Below are 10258 nucleotides of genomic sequence, written 5' to 3'. Positions count from 1 at the left end.
TTACTTGTTCCAGACCAATTCCGTTATTGTCTTATTATTGTGCAAAGTAATTAAGAACGAATAATAATAATTATGCCACCATGTGAATTCCCAGAACATTGTATTTACAATGTGGCGACTTAGGGGACATATTACATATCTCACAAAAGTGAGTACACCCCTCAGATTTTAGTAAATATTTTATTATATCTTTTCATGGGACAACACTGAAGAGATGACACTTTGGTACAATGTGAAGTAGTCAGTGTACAGCTTGTATAACAGTGTAAATTTGGTGTGCCCTCAAAATAACTCAACACACAACCGCTGGTAACAAAAGTGAGTAAACCCTTAAGTGAAAATGGCCAAATTGTGCCCATTTAGCCATTTTTCCTCCTTGGTGTCATGTAACTCATTAGTGTTACAAGGTCTCAGATGTGATCGAGGAGGAGGCGTGTTAAATTTGGTGTTATTGCTCTCACGCTCTCTTATACTGGTCATTGGAAGTTCAACATGGCACCTCATGGGAAAGAACTCTCTGAAGATCTGAAAAAAAGACTTGTTGCTCTACATAAAGATGGTCTATGCTATAAAAAGTTTGCCAACACCCTGGAACTGAGCTGCAACCTGGTGGCCAAGACCATACAGCTGTTTAACAAAACAGGTTCCACTCAGAACAGGCCTCGCCATGGTTTACCAAAGAAGTTAAGTGCATGTGCTCAGCGTCATATCCAGATGTTGCATGGGTGTTGCCAGCATTGCTGCAGAGGTTAAAGGGGTGCTGGGTCAGCCTGTCAGTGCTCAGATCTTACCCCAAAAGAACTAAGCCAATAACCCCATAAAAAATGAGGAAAACACTCACAAGACATAAAGTAAACATACAATAACATAAGGCACAAGGCAATGGAAGGATGGGACGCCCTGTATATCGGAGCCGCAAATCCCCCACCCTCACATATACCATACTGACAGGGGAACGTGCCAGAAATACAGGGGGCTATACAATAGACATTGTAATCATAACAAAGCAACAATAGCATGTGCAAAAAATAACAGCCAAATAGAGACACTGAACATAAACTACGGAATGCATAAGTTACCCATGATATATGGAAGCACCAGGTATCTGCACAGAGCTGCACCTCAACAGTGCTCAGACCATACGCCGCACACTGCATCAAATTGGTCTGCATGGCTGAAGGAAGCCTTTTCTAAAGATGATGCACAAGAAAGCCCATAAACAGTTTGCTGAAGACAAGCAGACTAAGGACATGGATTACTGGAACCATGTCCTGTGGTCTGATTAGAACAAGATAAACTTATTTTGTTCCGATGGTGTCAAGCGTGTGTGGTGGCAACCAGATGAGGAGTACAAAGACAAGTGTGTCTTGACTACAGTCAAGCATAATGGTGGGAGTGTCATGGTTTGGGGCTGCATGAGTGCTGCCGGCTGTGGGGAGCTACAGTTCATTGAGGGAACCATGAATGCCAACATGTATTGTGACATACTGAAGCAGAGCATGACCACCTCCCTCTGGAAACTCTATTGAGCATCTGTGGAGCATCCTCAAATGGAAGGTGACAGAGCGCATGGTCTCCAACATCCACAAGCAACGTGATGTCATCATGGAGGAATGGAAGAGGATTCTAATGGCAACCTGTGAATCTCTAGTAAACTCTATGTCCTTGAGAGTTAAGGCAGTGCTGGAAAATAATGGTGGCCAAACAAAATATTGACACTTTGGGGACAATTTGGCCATTTTCACTTGGGGGATGTACTCGCTTTTGTTGCCAGCGGTTTAGACATTAATGGCTGTGTGTTATTTTGAGGACACACTAAAGCTGTACACTGATTACTTTACATTGTATCAAAGTGTCATATAAATATGTAAAAGTTTAATAAAATATTAACAAAAATGTGAGAAAAATGTACTCACTTTTGTGAGATACTGTATATTCAAAGGTTATTACACTACCTAACAGTGTAATGACTGTGTAATGTTAAACCTACCCGAATAAAGATGTTCACGTTCAAGATGACAAATCTTCTGTCTTGCATGAGACAGGAAAACATCAGTTCAACGTCCAATGAGGAGACCTATAAAAGAATGAGAATAACAGTTAGTGGAGAAGAAAACAATCCCACCCTTTTGTCGTGATGGAAATAGGAGAGGGTAAGTCAACCAAGTTTGTTCTAACTTCCCTCTACATTAAATGCCATATTAAATGGCAGCATTAGAAAATGCAACTTGCCCCACAAACAACAAGCCCTTATACAGCTGTGTAAATGGAAAAAATTAAAAGGTTATGGCAGGGAGCTAAAACAAAAACACAAAAAAAGAAAATCACTGCGTCAGGAAGGGGTTAAAGAAATATAAAGAAATTGCAAAAAAAGGCATCTCTGACCACTTTCTTACCATTAATGCATGCCAAATCTCTATATACAGTATCTATAGATGCCAATACATAATGCTTGGAAAGAATAATACTATTGAGGCATTTAGCTAGATACTGTTTAGTTGGAGTACAGCCTGTGGCTCACTAGTAGTTGTTCTGCCTCCCAAAGAGCAGGTCTTGAGTTTGAGTCTTATGAACAACTTAGAAACAACTATGAGGAGGGGCTGTGGAATAAACAAATATATGGAATTGTCCTTTGAACACCTTCAGAGAAGAGAGAAGTGTTTGGAGGTTCCGTACCCTATCAAAGAAGTAACCAGAGGTGTAATGTACTGTACAGAACATAAGAGTTCTGCACTCTTCTCTAAAGTAGAAACTACTCATAATGCAAATGAATTGCAGACAGTTGTAGGCCATTGCTTCTGCAGTGACTTATAACAAAGGCAAGAGGGACTCCAAAGTATTACAAAGTCTATTAGACTGACAGAGAAAGCCGAGTGCTGTCTTACAGTCAGGTCTCAGGACAGATGTTCTCTCTGTCCACTGTTCATTGTCCAGGAGTTTCTCGCCAGTTATCTAGCCAGATATTCTCTCTGTTTGATGCTTAATTGAAACAGGCGTCTCCTCTGCCCACCAGAAAATCTTGCAGGGCCTGTTGCCTTTACAGCACAGTTGCCTCACACCAGGCCCCACTACAGCTGAACTCACCACCCTTTTTGTTACCTACTCTTTTTAAGGGAGTCTGTCACCTACAGTACTTTGAGGGTTAAAGACCGCTCATATCACATTATAGCACAGATGCCCAACATAAAAATAATAACTTTATTGTGTCTGTCCCATGTCCATAAGCTAAAGAAAAAAAACACTTAATTATAAAGATTAGGTCCCGTAAGTGCCCAGGGGTGACGTTGCGGCCGCAAGTGCCCAGGCCCCTCTCAGATGTGCCCACATAACCGCTCCCCTTGCATTCCTCTGGCTCGCCCTCCTCTCCTACTTTGTCATCCTCCTCTGGCTTGGAGTTCTTGTGCTAGCTCGAGTCACCACTGGGCCCACACATGTGCACTGTTAAGATAGAAGCCAGTAAATCTAATTTAATGATAACCAATGATGTTGCATTTGTCGACAATGACTCCATTTACAGTGGCCCGACAAAGCAAGAAAAAAGAAAAAGGCAAACTCAAAATGGGCAAACAAAGTTAAACGTAACATAAGTTTGTAAGGGTTATCCCCTCTTGCACTCTACTTGTTTTTTGCTGACAATGTCAGCATAGTGAATATATGGCTCAAACAATACAGACAAACCTTGTACTACAGGCCAAAGCGAGGGCCTGCTGGTTATCCTCTAAAACATTATGGGTGAGGGCCTGCTGGTGACATATAAAAACATTATGGGTGAGGGCCTGCTGGTAACATACAAAAACATTATGTTTGAGGGCCTGCTGGTGACCCTCTAAAACATTATGGGTGAGGGCCTGCTGCTGAGCTGACCCTCTAAAACATTAGGAGCTAGGGCAGCCTAATAAGCATGTTGATATGATGCAGGAGGAGAAGGAGGAGGACGAGAAAAGGGAGATTGAACCATATGCCCTTTTTAGTGGTGGAAGGGGTGCATGGGAATACAGTGTATTCAATACACCATAAAAGCCACATTTAGAGTGCCTTTATGTTCAGCCGCTTTCCTCTGGTGGAGTAGAGAAGTCAGGGGCAATCCTGGCCTTGTTCATTTTTATAAGAGTCAACTCAGCATTTTCAGTTGACAGGAGGATGCGCTTATCAGTTATTATGCCCCCAGCAGCACTAAATACCCGCTCTGACAAAATAGTTGAAAGGCACAGAGAGATCAATGAGGACGCTGACACAGTCTGCTACGTACTCCTTCACCATCTTCCAAAATTCTACCCTCCTTGTGACACTAGGCCACACATCAGGCTGAGGGTGCTGGCGGGGTGTCATGAAACTGTCCCAGGCCTTGGAGAGTGTTTCCCTGCCTCTGTTGGAACTGCTGTGTGTTCCCCTCGTATCCCCTCCTCGGTTGGCCAAGGAAGCAGGGACTCTGCCGCCAGCGTTGTCAGCTGGAAATTTTTGGAGCAATTTTTCCACAAGGGCTTTCTGGTATTCCACCATTTTTATCGTCCTCTCCACCACAGGAATGAGAGATGAGAAGTTCTCTTTGTAGCGGGGGTCGAGAAGGGTGAACAACCAGTAATTTGTGTTGGCCAAAATGCATATTAGCACGAGGGCCACGGGAAAGGCAGCCTAACATAAAGTCAGTCATGTGTGCCAACAGACAATACTTTGCTGTCCTCATCAGGGGGATGACTCTCAATCTCCTATTTCTCCTCTTCTACCCATCTACGCTGAACAGATGGAATAAAGCTTTCATGGGTACTACCCTCTGTAGTGGATGCAACCGTCTCCTGCTCCTCCTCATCCTCATCATTATGCAATTTGCGCTGAGAAGACGAACTGAGGGTGGTCTGGCTATCACCCTGTGTACTGTCTTCCCCCATTTCCACCTCTTCCACATGCAAAGCGTTCGCCTTAATTGTGAGCAGCGAGCGTCTGAGTAGACACATAAGTGGAATGGTTACGCTGATAATAGCATTATCGCCGCTCGCCATCTGTATTTATTCCTCAAAGTTGTGTAAAACCTCACAGAGGTCAGACATCAATGCCCACTCATCGCTTGTGAAGAGCGGAAGCTGACTGGAAAGGCGACGACCATGTTGCAGCTGGTATTCCACTAGTGTCCTCTGCTGCTCACAAAGCCTGGCCAACGTGTGGAAGGTGGAGTTCCAGCACGTGCTCACGTCACACAACAGTCGGTGAGCTGACAATTGCAAGCTGTTGATGACTTGTGGAAATGTGCACACATGCGGCACACCTTCACCAGTAGCTCAGGCAAATTGGGGTAGGTTTTGAGAAACCGCTGAACCACTAGGTTTAACATGTGGGCAAGGCATGGTATGTGTGTGAGCTTGCCGAGCTCCAAAGCCGCCACCAAGTTACGACCATTATGAGACACAACCATGCCTGGTTGTAGGTTCAGTGGCGAGAGCCACAGCTCACTATGGCCCCTTATCCCCTGCCACAGCTCTGCGGCAGTGTGCTGTTTGTCACCTAAGCAGATCAGTTTAAGCACAGCCTGTTGCCGCTTCCCCACTGCAGTGCTACACTGCTTCTAGCTACTGACTGATGTCTGACTGGTGCTGCAAGATGATAATTTAGTGTAGAACCGACAATAAATTCTCAACCAGTGAGAAGACCATATGTGAGAATTAACTCAATAAATCCGAAAAACAACTACTTCTCTACAGTGAAGGATCTACATCTGTTTGCCAGACGTCTTATTTTCAAAAAGATTTATCATCAGAGACAGGATCCTAACTTTGCCACACAAATGGAACAGGAAGCACTAAGTAATTTAATTGCACTTTTGGAGGAACAAGAAATCGCAGAAAAGTCTGGTGAGTTCCCCAAATCTCTGATTCCAAAGTCAAAAAACTTCCCAGCATTGCCATTATATTCCAATGTGCATTACTTTGTGAAATTAGTTGAAAATGAACTTTCACATATCTCTGACCAAAAAGGGAGAGATAATTGCACGTTTGGTGAAAGACAAGCATTGAAACAGATTGGGAAGTGGGATGATGTGGTCCTAAAACAGGCTGACAAAGGCGGTAACATCGTGATATGGCCCACACGCATGTATGAGAAAGAGGTGCAGAGACAGTTACAAAATGCCGAATGTTATAAGAAGTTAACATTCAACCCCCTAATAAAATTTAAGCAGGACTTGGAGGTTATCCTGCAATCTGGGTTTGAACAAGGGGTCATCTCAAGGAAACAGATTTCCCACCTGCTGCCTGATTACCCTGTGATTCCAACCCTATATCTTTTACCTAAGATTCACAAGGATGCGATGAAACCCCCTGGTAGGCCCATCGTATCGGGGGTGAATGGTTTAAACGATGCCGTTTGTAAATACATTGACCATTTTTTACAGCCACTGGTGGAGGGGTTACCTACTCACTTAAAGGACACGACGGACATCTTAAGAAAAATGGAGGGCATACATTTGGAACCTGACATGTTGATCGCTACGTGCGACGTGGAGTCTCTCTACACCTCAATTAAACATCATGATGGGTTGGAAGCCACGCAATTCTTTTTGAGGACCACAGCTATGGGTAAGGAGAAGTGTGATTTTATTCTAATCCTTCTCAATTATGTTCTTACCCATAATTTCTTCCTTTTTGGGGGGTCCCTTCTACCTACAGCTCCAGGGCACTGCAATGGGGGCGGCATGTGCACCCTCATATGCAAATTTGTTCCTGGGGCTGTGGGAGAGGGACATCCTCCAATCCAGTCCCCTGCCAATACTGTAAGGTCCAATACTGGGGTAGGTATATCGATGATATACTGATTATCTGGCAGGGGACGGAGGAGGAATTTAGGAACTATATCCGGGTATTGAATAATAACTCTAAGAATATTAAACTCACATTTAAGGTGGCCCGTACGGATATTGAGTTCCTAGACGTGATGTTCCAGGTGGATGCCAATGGACATTTGGGTACCAACCTATACCGCAAGGGAACCTCAGTGAATGCATTATTACACGCAGGCTCGTCACACCCAGGTAACTTGATAAAGAGCATCCCGGTGGGGCAATTCCTGCGTGCGCGCAGGATTTGCTCATCTGACAGTCTGTTTGAGGTACAGGCGGAGGACCTAAGAAGAAGGTTTGAAGAGAGAGGATATGGGAATCGGTGTATAGAGACGGCCTACAAGCGAGCACGACTTTCAAAGAGAAGTGACTTACTACATAGGAAACACACTCGACAAGATTCGCAACAGATCAGGTTCATTACAGGATATACCAGTAAGTGGAAAGAGGTAAATACATGGCATTAAGTAAATACTGGAACATACTGACCTCTGATCCCCAACTACAGGAGGTGATACCCCCACATGCTTCAACAACGTTCCGGAGGGCTAAGAATCTGCGTGACCAATTGGTCCGCAGTTTTTATGTCCGAAAGGAAGGGGGGCTGTTTGGTAGTAAAGGGCCACCATGGGGGAGTAAAGAATGCTGGGAAATGCGTTGCCTGCACTAATATGGACAGAGCAACCCATTTCCATAATGCGGCAGGTGATAAAGTGTATAAGATCACACACACCTATCACATGCTCAACAATTGGGGTTGTGTATTGGGCTATATGCCCATGCAACCTCATTTATGTTGGACTGACGTCACGGCAATTAAGAAGAAGGGTCAGGGAACATGTACTGGCCATCGAAGCATCAAGAGAAGAACAAGATGTCATACAATTAAAGACCTTGCCACGACATTTTAAAGAAAAACATAACTCGGATAGTACCCTACTCAGAATTAGGGGTGTGGATCGTGTACTGATCTCCCCAAGAGGAGGAGATTGGAAGAAAATATTAGCCCAAAAAGAAACAAAATGGATATTCCTGTTAAATACAGTTGCACCGTTTGGGCTGAATGAGGGGAATAGCTTTGCGCCATTTCTGTAGACTGGTGCAACCTGCATCCCCCGTTCTCTAGGGATTCCTCTTCTAGATATAATAATCATGCTCTGTTGGTGTGCTCCTCTGTGCTCTTGGTTCAGACCTACAGGCGTTCTGCTGTTCATCTGCTCCTAGTCTGGGTCCAATGCCCAGGACTTTTTGGTTTTAACTGCTATAATATTTTAATGTTTGTAATTTTCGTATTTTAACAGGTCTTGATTAAATCCGTGTCATATTCGGGATGCACTGACGTGATTTTGTGTGTTGCGGATTGAGAGAGGTGTGTCCTATTCCTGTCAACAGTGAGGTGTCGCTTGGGAGGATCCATATAAAGATAATGGACACATTGTATGGGGTGATCAAGACCCTGGACACATGTGGCGAAACTGATGACTCTTTTTCTATTTACTGATTGACAGTTAGGGTTTTGGTGTTTGGGGGTAATTTACACTATTATTCTGGTTTACCTGTCTTAATATTGTCTAAAGATGCTTGAGATCTTGCAGGGCATTAATATGAGCCCTGTACATTATCACTTTGCACTGCATGCGCACTGAGCACTTTCACTTTATCACTTTTAGCACTTTATTTAGGGATTTGTATATATCTTGTGATAATAACTTATAAATTATATACGAGTATGGATGTCATATACTCAGATATCTATGTACTGTATTTATTGATACATTTTATTCTTGTAAGGATGGCTAGGATCTCCGTATATACTACATACATGCGTGTATACATATATGGCATGTTTTATAGGTGGGCTACTCAGTTCTGGCCATGTTGTCACAAAATTATTATTATTATTATTATTGTCATCTTAATATTTGTATGTATCTGTTAATCATGTTATTAATGTCAATGATGATATACAAAAAAAAAAACTGTTTGAACTTCTATGTATATTGGGTGTATGATGAACTGATTCACATTATCATTAATCATAGTTTTTGTGATTTTGTTTTTAATTGATTTGGTGGAGCGATTGGGTGGGTGACAGATTGGTCTGTTTCCCTGCCCATACACTACCCACATTGATTATATTTTCACTTTTTGTATTAAATCCCCTATGTCATATTTCATGTATAGATATTATAGAGACATCGTACTGGTTAAGTAGTGAAATAAGCCTTGTGTTTGTCTAATATTCCTAGTCTTTATATTATACATTTGATACATGTGATATACTTCCATTGAGGTGACGGACCCTGGGCTGAGTTTACCCCTGATGACGATGTTGTGGTACTGACACTGTTGATGAGTATGGGCGGAAGTGTTGCTGGAATATGGGCGGCAGTGACGTACTGCTTACTACCTAGAGTTTGGGCGGAAGTGACGTAGCGCTGCGAGATCGAGCGGAGTGGAAACCTCTGGGCGGCAGTGACGTCGGAGCTCTGATAGGAGGCAGTCCAGCATGGGCGCAGGTGATAGAGTATTGTTAATCAGTCTGGCACGCTGCGATAGGTTTAGGGCACATTTCTTTCAGCTGTGACAATATTTAAAGTTCAGATGCGTTGGCTGAATGGACACGCCCCTTTTGAGGAAGCTGTGCGAAACGCGCGTCAGGGGTGCGCTCACTCAGGTCTCCAGGTTGGTTCCCCTTAAACCGTTATCATTGTTACATTTATGTATGTTCTCATGCTGGTTGCATATCTGGGTGTTGAGTGCATGTTGTGATTGATTCAACCACTTGGTGTTAACAACTTTGTTACACACTGCACTCATGCTTAGAATGAGGCCAGCATTGTGGCATTTATATTCAATAAGCTGACGCCACTCTATGGTCTGGTTATGAGATGGTTTATCTCAGATATTTTAGCCATTAGGCCTATTTAGACCAAGATTTGACGTACGCTTAGGGGATAGACTCATTATCTGGTACCTTGGTGTTGCGCTGGTCCACAGTGCCACTACATTACTGCTATTTTGTTCATCAATTTTATCCATTATTGTCTATGTTGTTGTCCTTATGTGTTTTGTTGTTTTTCGGATTTAATGATAATTTAGAGGTGCAAGTGGAGGAGGACGCGGAGGAGGAGAAGGGGGTTGCAGCCACTAAAGTAGGTGGTGGCAGAAACCATGATGGAAGTAGGGCCCGCAATCCTTGGTGTCGGTAGCACCTGTGCCATCCCAGGGTACGACTCGCTCCCGGCCTCCACAACATTCACCCAGTGTGCCGTAAGGGAAATGTAGCGTCCCTGGCCAAAAGCACTTGTCCATGTGTCAGTCGTTAAGTGGACCTTCCCAATAACTACGTTGATCAGGGCATGGGTGATGTTACAAGACACATGCTGGTGTAAGGCTGGGACTGCACACCGTGAAAAATATTGGCGGCTG

General features: G+C 43.6%; 1 long non-coding RNA gene across 1 annotated transcript; it reads left to right on the top strand.

Annotated features, from left to right (window-relative positions):
• The first annotated feature begins 2065 nt into the window (after positions 1-2065).
• Positions 2066-8930, top strand: LOC122939148. The gene is made up of 4 exons (XR_006390092.1): positions 2066-2153; positions 6383-6566; positions 6889-7261; positions 8128-8930. It is a non-coding gene; the product is annotated as an uncharacterized LOC122939148 (long non-coding RNA).
• The last annotated feature ends 1328 nt before the right edge of the window (positions 8931-10258 follow it).

The sequence above is a fragment of the Bufo gargarizans genome, chromosome 5 (assembly GCF_014858855.1).
Source record: "Bufo gargarizans isolate SCDJY-AF-19 chromosome 5, ASM1485885v1, whole genome shotgun sequence".
NCBI classification, from domain to species: domain Eukaryota; kingdom Metazoa; phylum Chordata; class Amphibia; order Anura; family Bufonidae; genus Bufo; species Bufo gargarizans.
Note: the sequence above shows the minus strand (reverse complement) of the source record. Positions and strands in the feature narration are given on the sequence as shown.